The 19,002-nt window shown below is 36.1% G+C and overlaps 1 long non-coding RNA gene across 1 annotated transcript; it reads right to left on the reverse strand.

Moving 5' to 3' along the window:
* Nucleotides 1–516: 516 nt before the first annotated feature.
* On the reverse strand, nucleotides 517–7,672 carry LOC115886099. Its single transcript, XR_004050830.1, has 3 exons — nucleotides 7,524–7,672; nucleotides 7,247–7,467; nucleotides 517–1,450 (listed from the first exon to the last, which is right to left on the reverse strand). It is a non-coding gene; the product is annotated as an uncharacterized LOC115886099 (long non-coding RNA).
* Between the last annotated feature and the right edge of the window lie 11,330 nt (nucleotides 7,673–19,002).

Consider the following 19,002-nt stretch of genomic DNA (forward strand, 5'->3'; position numbering starts at 1 on the left):
TGTTATAAAATTCTGCATCTTTCATAGCAAATATCATTTTCGTTTTAATTGATGCTCACAGCTAGAATTTTTTTGCATTACAGCCGGTGCCGTTCAAAGCCTACTTATTTAAAGCGGGCGAATTTTTATCTACTCTATATATCGAAGAGGAATCGAGTTTTTAAATTCTTTTCAATAAATTAAAATTATACAGGGTGTCCCATATAAAAAATATTTTCTGTTGATAATTCTTAAATTATTAATTTAAAAAAATATATACTTAAACCATTAAATTCTACGTAAAAAGGTGCTTTGGAAATGTTTTCATAAAAATACAAAATTTTCCATAGCAAAAAAGTTACAGCGATTTATTAAAAATGCACATTTTTGAAAAACACCCCGTAACTCCGAAACAGATATCGATATGCGGTTTTCACCATCATGTTTTTGACAAAAATTGAGCTCCAGACACCGATATTAGTTTTTGTCTCCTACAGAAAGTTTCCATTTAAAAGCGTCGAATTTGACCCATCCTGTACATTACTTTTCAGAATTAATTCTTGTGCTAATGATATATAACCTTTACTGAAAAATTTTAGCGCCTCCTTACACACATACAGGGGTACCAAAAATTGCTGGATCTATTTTAAATATACTGATGGGTATTCCATAACACTTTGGTGTGGATCTTAGTTCTGACATACCTTGTACGTTTCAAAATACTTTTAAATTATGCACATTGCCCTTCCCTCATATACCCCTAAAAGATTTTGTTTCTAAATCTTTCCATTTTCGTATAATCAACCGAGGCGAACTCTGTATTTATCATAACAAAAAATACACTAGATAGATAGATATTTTTAAATTGGTCATAAAACTTACCGATCATTTGGTATCTTAGATCACTATGTATATTATGTTTAAACAATACATAAATTATTATACAGGTTGTAACTAGGTAACGTGAACAAAATCAGAAGATATTTAAAAATACTGGATTTTTTTCGTATAAAATTCTTCAATTTCATGTCCATATAAATTAATAAGATTACAAAGTAAATTGATAACGGTTTCTTTAGGAGATCTGCTGCAGATACTTATATATTATTAATTAATACTAATTGATTAGTTATGTTCTAAGCTTCCTCTAATAAAGCCTCTTCACGTCATATATTTCGGGTACTTATTTATCTCAATCTTTACAAAACAACATCCCTGTATATACCTACTAACCCACGGTATTTCTACTAAAAACAACTTTTATACGCTTGTCTCAAATTGCATTCTCCATATAATTCCTCTAATTATCCTGTCTCACGTAGTATCTTCTTTCGTCTATTCCATCGGTTTCCGTAACCAGCGCCCTCTCTAATATAACGCGGCCTTCTTTGTATTTCTGATTGTCTTCCGTTGCGAACTCGTACATCCATCCCAGTTTAGAGTCGCAGGATTTACAAGAAACATCTCGTACCTGAAACATATCGGTGTACAGGGTGAGCCAACGATAAAGTTCATTTTTAAGATTTTTTTAAAGTTTTAAGTAGTTGAAATTTTTAAATATCTTTTGAACACCCTGTAGCATCTGACTGAACTGAAATATCTTTACTCGTATCTTTTTCTTCGCCTCTATAAAACCCCAACCAAATTTTAGTACTCTACTTAACGTCAGAAATACTAGAATTACTGACAATTTGTTACGAAGTTACAATATATAAAAGTTAACAAATTAAAATATTGTTGGGGACCCGCAAGAACAGTTAACCTAATAGGACTGCTCATTCAGCCAAAAGTGTCCGCCAGGTGCATGCGAAAACTACTCGCTTTGTGACGTCATTGTAGCCCTTGTCATGGTTATCAGTCCTTATCCGGCAACCAATAATACACACACGTGCATTATTGGTTACCGAATGCAAAACGTTCATTATTTAGTTTATTTATTTAAACACCTTATATGTATGCAGTATAGAAATTTAACTGTATAAATCGTATTAAATACTCGGATAATGCATTTTTAAGAACAGCAGTTCCCAGCATCACCTTTTGCAAGCATTTTTTTTAGAGTACTTCCATATTTTGCTTTAAAATAATTAATAAACAAAATCGTGGGCACTTAGTATGCACTTTGTCACCATCCACAACACAAAATGAACGTATTTATACACTCTATAGCTCTAAAAACTTTAAAGACACCTTTTTCACATTTAAAATATACAAAATAATTAACTCAAAATTTCTCAGCTGTTATTTTTATAAGTTTACCATAGGCAACTAATAATACACACTATCATGACAAGGCTTTGACAAGGACTACAATGACGTCACAACTGTCAGCTGAAGCGCGGGAAGAGGCGAACGTACGTCTTATGAAGATGAGCAATCCTATTAGTTTACCGTTCTTGGGGGACCCGATCCGTGTGGACTCGACCTAACCCAACTATATGTCCCGCCCCCAGATGACCTTAACATCGCAAAATAAGGACTAAAGAATAGACACCGTAATGATTCATTCGAACGTTCGAGAAGAATCGAGACGACACTAAAACTCACCAAAACCTCGGAAGCACTCGGATTTTACACGGAGAGTTCGGTTTTGTTCGATATACGATTTGTTTTTAAGCGACAATGTCAAAAGTTGACATATGATATGTCATTCTATTCAGAGTGTCATTTTTTATCGAATAAAGTAGCAATATACCGAGGGTGCCTTTAAAAATCAAAAGATGTAATAATATTGGTGAAACAGGAAGAGACCAAAAACAATTGAATACGTCAATAGATCCTAATTTATGTCATATACCTACTAACATACAAATCTGTTTTTTTTTTATCTGAAAAAATAAAAAAATTATAGGAGGTGAGCCACTTTTGAGACGACCCGGTATATTAAAAAATATTGTTTCATAATGTAATACCATTTTAAAATTCTTGTATGTTATTTCAGATTCTGAAGATAATTTTAGAATAAACCGGAATATATTTTTAATAAAAACATTATTAATTATTAACAGGGTTATAATTATGATTTTGTTACAATGTAAGTAAGTAAATAATGTAATGTAAAAGAAAAAATTCAGATTTTACATTTTACTAAAATATTATCTAAATAAGCGCCTTTCTACAACAACGCCACTGACTCCCAATGGGTAAATTGAGAGTTGCCTACCAGTCGAAAGTCGTTTCAAGACTTAAATGGATTATTTAAGTCAAATTTCTTGCAAATTTGGCACTGGCGAATCATATTTTATAGTTCTTGAACAGAAAAGGACTACAAGCTAAGAAAATGCGTTAATACAGCCGGGGACATAGCGGCAACAAAGCTTTACCGCACACGTGCGACGCGTACTACAAGGTAATAAATGAATGAATAGGCTCCCTCGCCTCTAATCGGTGTTGTCATATTGTAAAAAACTTATCCTTTTTAAACAGTATTCGACTTATAATTTAGTAGTATACGGACTATTTAATACATCTATGGAATATTAAAACCTACTTTATTAAAATGTAGTATTAATATCTCAATATATGTGTATAACAAGAAAAAAAATATTGATAATATTAAAGACGTGACAACATAGGCTGGATGAGGAAGGCTCGGTTGACTGTACCCAGAAGTAAACATGTGTACAAAAAAGATTGTTTGACCGCGTTGAGATGTAAATAGTGTAGTCTATATTTTATTTTAAGTCTGTGGAGGGAACTCATTATTCTCGAATTCTACTCTAGTTATTATCATTATGTCCTATATATGAATGAAGACCGGTTAGAAAAATTTGTAATACAGTACAGGGCAGAGAAATATTATGTTCCGAATCAAGATGGAAGTCATTTAACATATCAGTTCTTGAATTGAATCACATTTTCATGGGGGAATGGGGGAACACGTAGAATGGAAGTCGAATTTGTTATCATTGAACAGGGAAAAGAGAAACTGTTACTCCACAGTTATTTGTATAAAAAAAACGAATAAATTTTGGTTTTTATTATATGGACCGTGAGTTTAAATGCCCTGTATTAGTGCCCCCAATTAACTAAAAAATTACTAAAAATATATTAGTTAAAAAAATGCATTTTTGTATAAAAAACAATATTATTAAAATAAGCTAGATAAGAGTATTTTAATTGATTATTGTCTTTGCTTCTGGCATGAAAATTGTCTTTGTTTTCAGTTGATCTAATCCAACGCGAATAAAAGTATTTAAAAATATTTGTTTCTGATTTTTTGGCGATTTTCAGATTTTTTCTTGTATGTATGTATTGTATTTTCTTGTAAGTATTCCATAATGTGAATATTGTATAATTTTTTTTCTTATTAAGAATACTTTACCGTCATTTTTAAATTTATTTTACATGGGCGTATGCATACTATTCGTTCGGAAATAAATTTATTATTATTATAACAAAAAGGCCTATCTCTATTAACCCATTAAGGCCCAAATGCAAATTAATAATAAAATACCCAATTTTATTAGAAAAAGTAACTCAGTTGGGTGTAAGTAATAGTTAGAAATATAAAAAAATGGCAATCTGGGCTTTTAGGAATGCAATATGGCGCCGTACTCAAATAAGTACACTGGGCTAATGGGTGTATAAAAATACTACTCCTTTAATACTACAAAACTATATCTATTTAAAGTATTTTTAACAAAATAAGTGAAAATATACTAGTTATTTTTGTTATACCTATACAAATAAAAAACTTAGGTCATAAATAAAATATTTTTAAGTATGATATTTCTCAAAACACTCTCTTTCTACGCAAAGTGTAACAATGCACTTTTTACAACGCCATCTAATACGCAAATGGCACACGCTACATCTAAGCTGTTTCTCAATCTTCTCTGGGAAGTGACCAACATTGTCATATCTCACAGCACCAGGAACTTGACATGGTCGATTAGTTTTACGAGTTTTATTGTTCAAGCGGAGATAATACCGAGCAACATATCTTGTAAAGTCAAGAAGGCTAATTTTTTCTTCCGGCGAGGCACAAATTTGATGTAACTTCCAGGAATTTGTCATGGTTACATTGACCATATGAGTGAATAAACACCACCACCATTTCTTGCCCCTTATGCTTATTCTGTAAGTATTTGTTGCCTGGTCATTCAAGTCAACGCCGCCCATTCCAGCATTATAATTTTGAAAAACCAAAGGTTGTTGGACCGTAGTTATCTCCTTTTTGGCTCGCGACCATCGCTTGACGTAGTTGAGAGGTTCAATAAAATCGTGATTACTAGCCATTGAGCAAACACTATTGTCTTTCCATTTCACAATCAGTAAGTTATTCTCACAGTTAAATCTATAGTCGTATGTGCCCCTTTCCTCTTTGTCCATCATTTTAGAAGACTGAATGTTACAATTCTTCTGCCGATTTTCACGAATAGTGCCTGTAGCACGTATACCTTTAGCTGTCAATTGGTTCATGAGACGAAGAGTGGTAAAAAAATTGTCAAAGTACACTATGTGGTCAGCTGGGTTGTCTAGATGTTCTAGCAATGAAATTACCACATCAGCACCAAGACCAAGTGATTGCCCCTTCTTCTCACTGTTTTTGCCACAATAGGTGTCAAACGCGTAGCAATACCCGGTTGAACTGCACAACATCCAATCCTTGAATCCGAAGCGGACTGGTTTTCCGCGGATAAATTGTTTGGCGGAGTGGTGCCCAAAATATTTCACCATTGCTTCATCCACGCTCAGAGATTTATGAAAAAATCCCCACTGTCTAAAATTTTTGTTCAAAATGTCCATAAGGGGCCGTAACTTGAACATTTTATCATTTTTATTTATTTTATCATTATCTGCAAAATGTAGGTATCTTTTTATTTCTAGAAATCTATTGCGTGAGATAGATCCCGAAACAATTTTGACACCTAAATCTTCATCTAAAGACCAATACATCCTCTGTTGTGGCAATTTGTGATACCCAGAGAGCAACAAAATTCCAATGAAAATTTTCATTTCTTCCATGGTAGCAAAAAAATCATGATTATTTTTCTGTCGAGAGTAAATAATTGATTGCTCTATCATAAGTTGGAACACATTATCGTCAAACAGTTTCTCAAAAATTTGCACTGGATTATAGCCACGTAAACTTTCCTTTACTTTTTCTAAACGATCATTAGCGCCATTTTCTGTGTCACGTGAGAAAACATAAACCGGCTCAATTTTCTCCCATACAGGATTTCTCTCTTCGGCACGAGGACGCTTGCTGACAAATATTGATAATGGCTCGTCGTCACTGTCACTCCATTCGTCTGTATTGCCAAAATTTACTTCAATATATCCGGGCACATCGTTTGGAATATGGCTTTCCATAATATTATCATCATCAAACTCTTCTTGATCGGTGAGAACATCCGGTTCTGGTGGCAGGACTATTACATCAGCCTCGTCTTCGTGACTCTCAATTGCATCCGCAGCTTCTTGCAATGTAGAAAATATTTTTCGACCATAAAAACTTGTGGTCGTTATTGGTTGAAAGTCGTCATCCATTTCTGAAACAAAACGTAGCTTGAAATTAAAAATTCATACTTGAGCCCACTGTACTCATTTGAGTACATCCGTGTTTGGCGCTGATTCACGTTTCAGGAAATGAGGTTATGAATCTATGGCTAATTTTTACCACTTGTTTAATACATATAAAATAGATATTTGGCGTAATTTGTCAATAATTATACAAATAGCCTCCTAAATATATTATATTCACTTTACTTACCAGGTTCAAAAATAAGTCATATTTTAAAACTGTAACTAATCTTTTCAAAACACACCAATACCTGTCAACTATCAGTAAACACTGCCCAGAGATTAATAAAATATGGCGCGATAGCTAACAACTTAATATATTGCCCATCAGATGGCAGAGTTTGTCCAAAATAACTGTACTCATTTGAGTACGGCGGGCGTTAATGGGTTAAACAACTAAAAATAAATTATTTATTAGAATTTACGCTCAATATATCTTCAGAACGTTTCCTCAATGTCTCCGTTAACACTATTAAAAAATTAAAGACTTTACATTTATTGGCCAAATAAAGAAAATCACTCAATTGCTTAAATTGCTCTCCTGAAAAGTAGCAAAAATCGAGATACGCCTTTTCGTCATAAAGCCGACGATATATGTACCCAATACATATGCTCCCAAAATTTCACTTCAACTGGTCATTCTCCTTGGAGCCTCCGACTCATATGAGAGGCGCCACCCAGTATATGTCGTCTCATGTAATTTTCTATAATTAGGATGTATTAAATTGTTAATACGTACCATATGACGGCCGGTAAGCATTACCCTATCCTGGACCTCGCTGTACGTTAAATTTACTACTCGATTGAAAAGGAAAGCTCTCCCAGTGGCTCCGGTAAATCGGGTACTAATTAGTTCCGACCGGTTAGTTAGATTTGTGTCGCATCTGGCGCAACAAAATAATCGATTGCCGCCCATATGCTCCAGAAAAATTCTTCCCATTTTATTATGGATGTTGAAAACTAAAGATTTTTATATTTTTATGTACACTCATATTTTTTCAAGGATTAAAACTTACCTTATTAATTGATATAATAACTACTATTAAGTTTGATCAGCTTAGATTATTCTTTGGACGACTTTTTAACAAAAATTAGACAAAATTTAGATAAAGGCGTAAAACACGACGGTATTCATTTGAAAAACAAAGGAATTCTCTTTAATCTTGTTGTTTACTGTCAAAATCATCTGATTGGAGCGGTTTTCGTCTGATGTATTACTGGTTGCCTAAACGATTATAAATAGAAGAAAATGGTTGAGAATTGGATGTTCCGCAAAACATTTTTATGATTTTGATCAGTTCTTGATTTATATGTCAATTTTATGTTTTTTAAGGTCGAGCCATATCAGGCCAAAAAAAATCATCCCTTGCAGCCACAGTGAAGAAGACTCTACCTTGAGACCTACCCTCAATGCATGTAACATGTAACGGAGTTTTTTATGATAAATTAATGTCATATTTAGTAAAATGCATATTTAGTAAAAAAATATAGCTACTTTGGAAATCTTTATTTTATATAGCATAATCTTATTTTATTTCTTACATCTTTAAAAGTTGTAGGCATTCAGGACTATATAAATTTTAAGTACTGGTTCATAATTAATTTAAGATTTTTTACAGGTCTACCCATCCCTGGTAAAGTAGTTAAAATATACCTATATCAGAAATATAGAGCTTCTATCAGTGCGCATATTAGAAAATGTGCTTCTACCAGTTTCCAAAAATTTTCTTCTGCTGCCGCCATGTTCGCGCTTATATTTACAGGGGAAAATAATAAATAAAAATATTAACTAAAATTTAAAGCTTTACGGTGTTTTTAATAGCTTTTTCATTATAGAATGACGTAAAAACATTTAATATAACGATGCGAACTAATTTTTGTTCGAAAATATATTTTTATCACAATAATTTTCATTGATTTTTCCGGGTTTAGAAGTGCCAAAATGTGATAGGAAGATAAAAGCTACATATTTTTGTTTGATTAATAATTTGTTATAACTTTTCTATATAACTTTTTCCGCGGAAATTTATCATAAGGGCGGTGTAATGGTAAATCTTCAATATTTCGAAGTTTTCCATAGTATTCTCAACTTTTTTACATACTTTCGGTTTGGTTTTAGTTGGTTTGGTTTGGTTGTTTTTATTGGGTATGGCTCTAGTGGGTTTTGTTGGTTTTGTTTGGTTGTTTTTTAGGTTTTAGGTTGGTTTAGTTGTCGTTTTTATGCTTTATTGACAATTTTTTTTTAATTTTATTTATAGCATTTATTGACGATCGCGAAGTTGATAAGGATAGATATTATTCATTGATCTGTGTCAAAGGTCGGGAAGAAGATCACTGCATACTGGTGAAACAACGCATTTCCGCGGATTTTCATTTTTCTATCGGTGCTTAAAGTAAGTCGATCTACAATATAAAATATAATTTTTTTATATGTATATCTCATTTCGTTACTTCTAAACCATCTTCTAAACCGTATTCAGTAGATACAAAGGTAGTTATAAAGACGTCTAAAATATGAAATAAAATTAATTTTTCATGTATGTCATTTCGCTACTTTGAGCCCTGAGGTACAGTACATCTGCTGGATCTGTGTCTATGAAAGGAATGCGGACAAAAAACATTTAAATAAACAGCAATATATTTTATACGTCGATTTGACGAGTGCGTCACCGCAAATCGCTCCACCCACTCATTTTATTGGCTACTTGCAAATTTGTTGAATTTTTATTAATGAGACGCGTCCGTACTATTTCTTTACGAACAACAATCGAGAGATTATCGTTTCCTCACGGTTACCCAGCTGGCAGAACGGATTTTGACGAAATTGCAACCTAAAATGCCAATTCCTTTTCTCATTTCTAATGGATTTCATTAAATGAAACCTGACCCGAATGTAGTATAACAGCTAATATTTTCTAATTTGTTTAGGTCTCCCTTATATCGCTAACTAACCTACACATATAAAGTACATGGTTATAATCTTGTTATAATAAACAGGGAATTTATACTGTTATATAAAGTTAGATACAAATTTTATTTTATATGATACATATATTATTTATTTCCTAGATTTTCTATATTATTTTAGGTATTCCCGTTCCATTGTAGTGTAATCTGGTATTTCAAATTTGAAAGGGACACTGTTTAGTTGCTTTGTAACTGAGTAAAAGGAGAATAAGAACGCACTCTTGAAGTGAATCGCAAGTATACTTTGTAAAAAAAATAACTGAGAAAGCGATGGCATTGCAGCGCAATGAATGTTACGAGATATGAACTATTATTGACGATGGGATTGAAGAGTTTCTCTGTAAACGCTCACACAAAACATAGCACAGTAAAACGACGCCGAGGATCCCACAATATTCGTATAAACATATTCATAATACAAGCAAGACGCGTATCCCAAAGTGAGTAACCGAGAAACCACTATATAAATAATACCTATATACAATAATGATTTTAATATATCACGAAATTTGAAGAATGTTAAACGCCTTGAACATTCAAAAAAGAGATCACGGTATAACCGGCCCAAATAGAGCCCTAAAAGAAAAGGTCAAGCACCAAATCTTGAAATTATATATATTTAACCTAATGGAACCAGATAAGTAGTTTAACTCAAGCGAAAATATATATCTGAAAAATATGCCATATAATCTACCAAATATATACAGTATGAGTAGAGATACAAAAAATCCCACGCGAAACTAATATTTACTATGAGTACACTAAGAGTTTTCATAGAGGACGTTTTTTTATCCTTTCATCACCTGAATAAGAAACAATGACGAATGGCTGTCTTACGTGGGCCCTTTGTCGTGATCTGTTTTACAGCCCGTCTACGACATAGATTAGAAAGAAATAAGATAAAATAAGAACTAATAAAAAACCAACACACAGGGGCTAACACCCTTACCTGTTACTGGAAACTTCGTCAAACACCTACCCACCTTGAGCAATTTCACGTTATTACAGGGCCCCGATCCTTGTGAGTATATCCCGTGCAGAAGCGGACATCATCCTGTACAGCGCGGGCGACACGGGCTACACCACAGATAGTTCACTAAGGCCGATGTGTCCTGGCATGTAGATTGCGGGCCCCAAGTAACAGGGCTCCGGCCCACCGCAAAATCTTGTGTAGACACACCCGCAGATATCGGGATAAAAATCGTAGGGTGAATCCCGGCACCGTAAAAGCAAATTTACAAGATAATACTGAGCCCTCACGCCTCGATGTTTGAGACTCGAAATGGACTGTCTAACCCAGTATGCTTAGGAATCCGTTAAACTAAAAACGATTTCCGTTCGAAAACAATAAAAATATATACCGCTATGTGAAAAAATAACGGCAGTCAAAGCCGGCCCGGAGACAAAAACGGATTATACTACAAACAGGATGCTCGATCCCCATAAGACTACGTTCGCCTCTTCCCGCGCTTCAGCTGACAGTGTGACGTTATTGTAGTCCTGCCAAAAGCCCTGTCATATAGTGGTTAAGAGTCCTAGGGAAAACTATAAAAAAACCAGCGAAAATTTGAGGTTAAGTATAATGTCAATTTAACAATGGTTTGAAAAAGAAGTGTCCTTTAAAGTTTAGAAGCATCTAGAGTGATACAAATACGTACCATTTTGTGTTGTGATTGTTACAAAGTGCTACCGCCATATAGCAAGCGGGCCAAATACATTACGATTTTCCAGCAAACCAATAGCCAAAGCAACATATTGAAAGATAGAAGAACCTGCAAGTACCATCAGGCGAGACGATGCATACGATAGACAAAGACACACCGACCAACGCAGATTTGGAGAGAGAGAAAGAGCATGTGGTGATAACAGTGACTCGGACCAGGATCAACGAGAAGTGAGAGCGGAGATCCAAGGCGCGAGAATGCGAGGAGAGCTAGACCGTAAAACGTGAGAAGAAGTCATAGAGAGAAGGGATATGAGAAATGCGTGAGCGCGAGAGCACGGGTAAAACACTACAAACGAGACCAAGAGAGGCGAGGCAGAGGAGTGTATGTGTCACTACTGTCGGATCATAGGCGACAACCATTACGAGACAAAACACAAGCACACCACAAAGAGAGAGAGTATGGACTTACACAAAAAAAATCTGAGACAGAGGCAGAGTTGTGGAGAGCGGAATGATCGAGCGATCAAGCGAAATAGACGAGAGAGAGTAGTGACGCGAGCAAGATGCGAAGACAGCAGTCGAGAAAGGCGAGAGAGACGAGAGAGCGAGAGTATCTTAAGTGACCTCAGCTTCCTTTCTCCTTCTTAGAGTGGAGAGGTGACTACGAGGCAGACCACTTCCAGCAGGTGACTTGATATCATCGCATCAAAGCTACTATAAAAAGGCCTACTAGTCTCAGGTAGGAGACATAAAGCCGAACGATTTTTCAGAGAGGTGAGAGAGAACAGAAGGACACGCGTTAAGAAGAGAGCGTAACGAGCGACCGCGCGAAGAGGCAAAAAAGAGTGGAAGAGGAGAGGGAGGGCGGAGCGCAGCGACAGAGAGGGAGCGCGGGCGAGCGACAGAACAGAAGAGCCAAAAGAGAGAGCGAGACGGAAGGAGCGAGAGAAAAGAATACCTGGTTGACCTCCAATGAATAGAGGAGCCGGCGGAAATGAGTCTCCGATAGGAGAGAGAGAGAGATAGGACGCTGAGGAGCGCAGCAACAGAGCGCAAGTAGTTGTGAAGTGGAGAGACAGAGGTAACGAGAAATGAGAGAGAGAGCAGGAGGGAGAGAGAGAGAGAGCACATCCAACAAGGCGGAGAACGTCTTACGCAAATGATATGAAGATAAGTGATTATCACACGAAGTCAAGAGAGCGAGAAGATGTGTCATCTGAGAAAGAAAACGGAAGAAGTTAACAGTTTCATATAAGAGAGTTGACAAAAGGGTGACGTTAGAATTCGAGAGAGGGAGGGAGCGAGGCGAGGGGGGCGAGGCGAGCGGAGGAAGTGAGTAAGTGCGGGCGAAATGAAGCCGAGAGCTCCTGGAGGGAAAAGCAGGGGACGGAAAACACGAAGAGACTAAGGAGCGAGAGCGCGAGAGCGCCAGCATGTCGGGCAGAGAGAACGGAGCGAGGTAGAGTACCGAATATCGAGAGAATAGTTGTGAGAGCGTAGAGAGGGAAAAAGAGGACGACTTATAACTCGAGAGAGCGAGATGAGCTAAATACGAAAAGTTAGATGATACAAAGGGACGAACCAAATTCTATCTTTTAAAACAGTGTTTCAGTACTACTGGAGTATGGAATCTCAGGCATGCTCAGTGAGTAAAAAGTAAATGAGGATAGCAGATGATAGGAAATAGTTAAGGGACAGGCGAGCGTGTGACGAGAAGTGCGAGGCAGACATGTAATTAAGATAAATATCCAGCCAAAATTCAATATTTGTAACACAAGCTCAAATAGTAAATGGAAGAGAATGATAGTGTCTAATACTAAACAAAAATTGGAAGCGAAGCAGAGCGCGATCCGCAGGCGTGAGACTCTGACGAAGGGTCAGAGATACGCTGTCAGGGAAAACAAAAGTTTGGCCCTCCGTAATGCAGCTAAAAAGAGTATAATGAGTACATTGAGAGAGATAGTTCTAAAAAGAACGAGAAGAGTTAGGCAACAAAACATGATCAGTGCCTAAATGCCGTGTCAAAGCGGCGAAGGGCGGAAGAGAGGGGAAGAGTTAGGCGTGACACGAGGGGGGAGGAGAGCAAGAAGAGCGAAGGGCCATGAGAGTAGATAGCCATACGATAGAAACCACGCGAGCACACAAGAGCCACCGGAGAGCGGGCAGAGGTGAGAGAGCAACGAGCGGGAGAGGAGAAAAGCCACAAAGCACGGGGCAGGATCGGAAAGGGGAGTACGCCTGGGGATACAAGGAGTTGAGCGGAGGAGGACAAGAGGCGCCGGGCCGAGCAAGGAGGTAGAAGGGGCGTAACGCGGTCAGAACCGTGGGGACATGGGGGAAGACAGGGAACGACACTAAGGGACGAGAGCGAGCCAAGAGCGAGGCAAATGTCATCGAGAGCGACAGGGGCATATGAGCGAGCGAGCGTAAACGGATAAGTAAGAGAGCCACAAGCGAGAGAGGAGGGTAGGGGGAAAGCGAGGAGGAGCGAGAGAGGGATCAGAACGCCGAGAGAGTCTGCAGCCACACGGAAAATGAATCGAGGAGCGAGAAGAGAGAGCGAAGAATTGAAAAAATAACTGTGATGTAATTGAAACGATGAAACGGGGCATAAAGGCAAGACACAAAGAGCATAGTGGATTATTTTATTTCTACTGAAAAGCAGGAAATAAATAAATAAAAAAAAAAAAAAAAAAAAAAAAAAAAAAAAAAAAAAAAAACAATACAAAAATAAAGCGAGAAGTATATACTAATGAGCGAGAGCGAGAGGAGAGAGAGAGCGACTATAGAGAACGAGAGGGAGAGGAGAGCGAGAACAATTCAGAGAGAGGCCGAGAGCGAGAGCGAGCGCGAGATATAAACTGAAGAGTAGAGACTTAATAGAACATAGAACAGCATTCTACAGTATTTGATTTTTAGATTTACTACAAATCACCTGAAAACATGCCTCGGCTTTAAGTCATCGGCAATGAGTTGTAGCAGAAGCACCAATACCAGCGAATAGGATCCCTTTATTAGAAGAAGTTAGAGAAGAAAAGTTCAAGAGCTGTCCGTATTATGATCATGAATCTTGTTGCAGAGAGATAAAAGGTGTAATCTTGACTTTTGACTTAGGTAAAATTAAAATGGAATGGGCACGCTCCAACCACTCGCAAGTTCCCTCGCACTTAAACATGGCAATCCAGCTACCCTGTATACGCAAGCCGTCTCCCGGTGTGAGATCTTGATGAGTCAGTAATTAAAATAAGTTACACATATTAAGTGTCTTATTATTAGAACACTTGAACAAGATGAGCCAAAAATTCGCGACAAACCACAGGACCAGAAATAGAGAGCGGAGAACACCAAACAGGACTAGATAAAAGAGTAAACCGAACAAGCATTATACAACGGTTTTAATCGTAAGAGTCCTGTAGAATGGTAAGCACAATAGTGTCCCATGACGCCGAAACGTCTGCATCGAAGCGAACAAAATAAAGGAAATTTTTAAGCTCATACAGTAGGAATGACCCGTACCCAAATAAATTGATAATTTCAATGCCAAATATTTAATGATATTACTCTCGTAGAGTAAATCTTTGTAAAAGATAATATTGTGAGCGTACATATTGAAACCGTACAGTAGTGTTTCCACATCTAAAATACATAAAATGTAGTTTACAATATTAAATTTAAGCAGGTTGCAGTAATAAACCAGCCCACATAACAGTCCAGGTCCCCATACCGTAGGACTCAATGTCGTATGATACAGTCAGCCCCACTAAAAGTAACAATCACTGCGAATATGCTAAAATAATGGCCATAGTACCAAATCACATGCCATGAACCACTAAATACTAGTACAAAGAATACAGTAGACCCAGAACAGAGCCCTGCGGATACCCTGTACAGTACATTACAAGTCACTAACCCACCATCAAAAGCTCCAACATAACTGCGTACGCCAAAGGTAATGTTATAAATTTAAATATTTTTTTTTTTTTTTTTGTTTATTTTTGTAAAACATATTCATCCAGACAAAGATACCACAGCTCACACAATCAAGCTGTTTTCCAAGTCGATAAAAAAAACGGCAACACAAATATGTTTCTCTAACTAGTCGTGATAATAATATAATACAGTCAACCACTAGCCTCGGAGTTCCAACTATTGTCATAAGAACGATCCACAGTCTGTAACAAAAGGGATCTCATACATTAACGCATGGTATCAGACTATCAAGTAGAAAAATACGCGTCCAATGTCCTGTTATTGAAATGACCCATAGTTTCAATGAAACCTTAATCGAAAAACAACACTAACACACTGCTATCAAGACGGGGATCAGATAGTTTACTGACAAGGCTTTACGTCACACAAAAAATAGGTTATTCACCGTGTTTAGCTCCGCGGAAATATACCGGTTCAAGAGCACATATTGAATGAAGCAAAATAATATCCGGGAATAATCAATGCAAGTTTTAAGGTACCAAAAGAGAGTCCTGAATCGCGCCAGAGGGCCCGAGATTGTACAGATCTTGTAATTAGTCACGAATGAAACACTCTTCACTCGAAAAATTGTAAATGAATAATGATAGGAAACACACATTCATTTATATATTTTTCACAAATACCAAGCTGAGTAGAATGCATGCCATCCGCTGTGTTTGTGTTACATTACGTACAAAAGAAGTCTAAAAAAAATAACTTCTGCGAGAGTATTAACTATAAGTCGTAACACCTAACTCACCAAACAGATACAATCAGGGAATTAAGACACTGTTTGCTAGGAGTTTTAAGCATACGCTGTATGAAATGCTCAACTGAAAAAACAACAATATGAGTTGTCTTAATGCCGACAATGCTATAGGCACCAATTTTCCGTATACGACACCATATTTGGTTATCTTTTATTCACACAAAAAAAGTACACTGAATCCATTGTTTTATTTAGAGACAGACTCCCATGCTCTCCCATTTCAGCAAAGAACTTTAACGTATTATAAGCAGTTGTTAAATATTGCGTGAGTGTAGCACTATCTTCAGGATCTTGTAAACACACACGGAGAAATTTAAAATACCAGCAATCTGTTAGGGAATTGTTGTGTTCTTTTTTTAGTGTTGAATAGAGGCGAACCAACAGCATTCCTAGCATGCGCAAATGAGACAAGTCCGTGGTTCGTTACACCATGGTATCGTCGTGCCAGAACGGATTAAACTCTAGACTCGAGCTCCTTCCAAACATGTTCGTTAACATTAATTAACTGCCAAGTCAATTAATATGAGTTTACACACTGTTTCTTTCAAAATCGGTAAATATATCTTGATTTACGTGCACTGAATCATATGCTTGTTTTGTAGATGTACTTTATGGCATCTGCTAAGAAGTAATATAGTTTGTTTCATGAAACCATAATTGCTATTATTCCACTGAAAACCTGGTGCAACGCTTGCTTTATATATTCGACTTCCATACAAAGATGACTAATTCAATGGAGCGGATAGTTGCTTGTCTTGTACATAATCATATACTACTGTGTTTTTTAAATAGTTTGAAATAAAGTCGAATGGTGCTTAATGTATTCTGCATGAACATAAAGAGTGAGTTCATCTAGTTTACGTTCAGATACTCATCAGTAAGGATATCAAATAAGCAACGACGAGAACTATAACAATTATGTGAATCGGCGGTCTTCTCCATAAATTCTAATGTGAAAAAGAACTGGCAAAGACCATAGGATGGGACAAGTAATAAGACAAATAAATCTCAATTTCCAAGAAGGCCAACAATCCAGTTAATAAGTGCTGGGTTGTGAATCACAATCCATTAATTCCCATTATGTACATTGATGCACCGCCGCCCCTAGTTTCTCTGCAAGAATGTAAGGCTTTGTAACCGTCAATATCATATAAGTATGTTTCATTTTCAGATAGCCACGTTTCTACCAACAACAAAATATCACACTTACTTTCAATCACATAACATTGTACTTCTTCAAATTGGTCTTAAGCTCTGTGTATTATTTCACGGTAACTAGGCAGTTTTTAAATTTTTTCGACTAGGTTTTTAAATCATTTACACCTATTACATGAACGTTGCCGTTTCGGCTTTTCCATAGGTATAATGGCATAAAACCACAAATATATATTCCAACCGCATTTCTAGTAAACAAAATATATAAAAAAAAAAATAAAAGATTTTTTTGTCAAATCTATTCAATTTAAATCGTATTTATAGTTAAAACCTAGGTTGTGAGGTAAGAAATTTGCGTCGGCCCGACCGCGAATTAATTATTTACCCAAAATGAATATCTAAAAAAGAATGCCTGCAAAAGCGTGACTCGGGTTTGAAAAAATGCTAGGACAACTAACCCATGCACAAGAGAATAACAAACGTCACACGCAAGCGAGTAGTTTTCGCGTGCATCTGGCGGACACTTTTGGCGGAATGAGCAGTCCTATAGTAATTCTTGGGCGATGACAATGCGGTGATAATGGCAGGCAGGCCAACGCATCGTTACTGGGCCCGGACTCTTCTATTCCTGAAGGACGTACTTACTGCCATGGTCCTTAAAGTTGAATATTTTATAATAAAATATTTAAGAAATGAAAAGTTAAAAACATCAAAATATATTATATTTTTAAACAATAGATGTCGTTGTCCCTGAAACGTGCCCCGCCCTGTTGATACAGATCCCTTCACTAATCTTAATTATGTGTTAATGTTGACAAGTTTAATGTCAATTTTAGTAATGACGATTTAGAGATGACCCAGACAAAACTGAATAAGGGGTTGTAGCATACCCATACATTGAAACCGTTTTTTTCATGTTCCATCAAACTAATAATCGAGTTATTTAACTACAAATTAAAAAAAAAAAAAAAAAAAAAAAAAAAAAAAATACTAACATACCAAAATTAGAAAAATAAGGATGAGCAGGGAACTACACAACAAAGAAGGTTAGTAGAGAACTTTATACGTAACCACTCAAATTATATGAGCAGTAGACCATTATTAACCACTCATTCTTTATTCTATAGAGTAAATAGATCGCTTTTCCTTCCAGTAAATTTACGCCCTGAAATTGAAAACAAACGACAGAAACCATTTCTGATGTATTAGTTAGTTGAGAATACTCAAAAATGGACCTGCTGGAATGACATATATAGTGAAAAAATATCAACTCACAACGCAAGATATATTACCTAATACTATCATAATAACAAAAAGGCTAGTAAATTCCTTAGTTTCCATAGATTACTTATATTCACCTTGCAGACAAAGATAATGAAATAGAAAGCAGTACATGGAGAAGTACTAGTGTAGTGGGTTTATTCTCCTTCACTATGAATAATAATTAAAAGAAAGTAGGTATGTTAATGAATCTGAAAATTCGACTTTCAAGTGGAGAAAGATACGTCAAAATATTTTTTTAATGCATTTTTTTTTATGGGAAATTTTATTCTCTTAATTTTAAGAATCAATTAAAACTGGTGTAGTGCTAATAATAAATTATCAAACAATAAGGTAACCAAAGGCAAAACACCTCTTCCTGAAAGGTCGGGTAATTTCATGTAAATTTCTTGTAAAGACTGTAATCAGAAATATAATGGGCAAAAATCTAGCACGATCAATATCTAAGATTAAAGAAACATTTGGCTCAGAATAAGATTGAACCCGATACAAACTTGCGTGCCGGAACATAGTGTGTATAAACGAAATTGTAAATCTAAACTGAATTAATTAAACAGTCTCAAATTACAGGCTATAGATGCATAATTAAAGCACATCAGAATAAAAATGTAAACAAAGAAAAACAAGACAAAACAGGTCCAAATCCTGCCAAGTTTGTTCCTACTACGCTAGTGGCGGAAATCTAATT

The sequence above is a fragment of the Sitophilus oryzae genome, unplaced genomic scaffold, assembly GCF_002938485.1.
Source record: "Sitophilus oryzae breed Bouriz unplaced genomic scaffold, Soryzae_2.0 scaffold_467_pilon_pilon, whole genome shotgun sequence".
Classification (NCBI taxonomy): Eukaryota; Metazoa; Arthropoda; class Insecta; order Coleoptera; family Curculionidae; genus Sitophilus; species Sitophilus oryzae.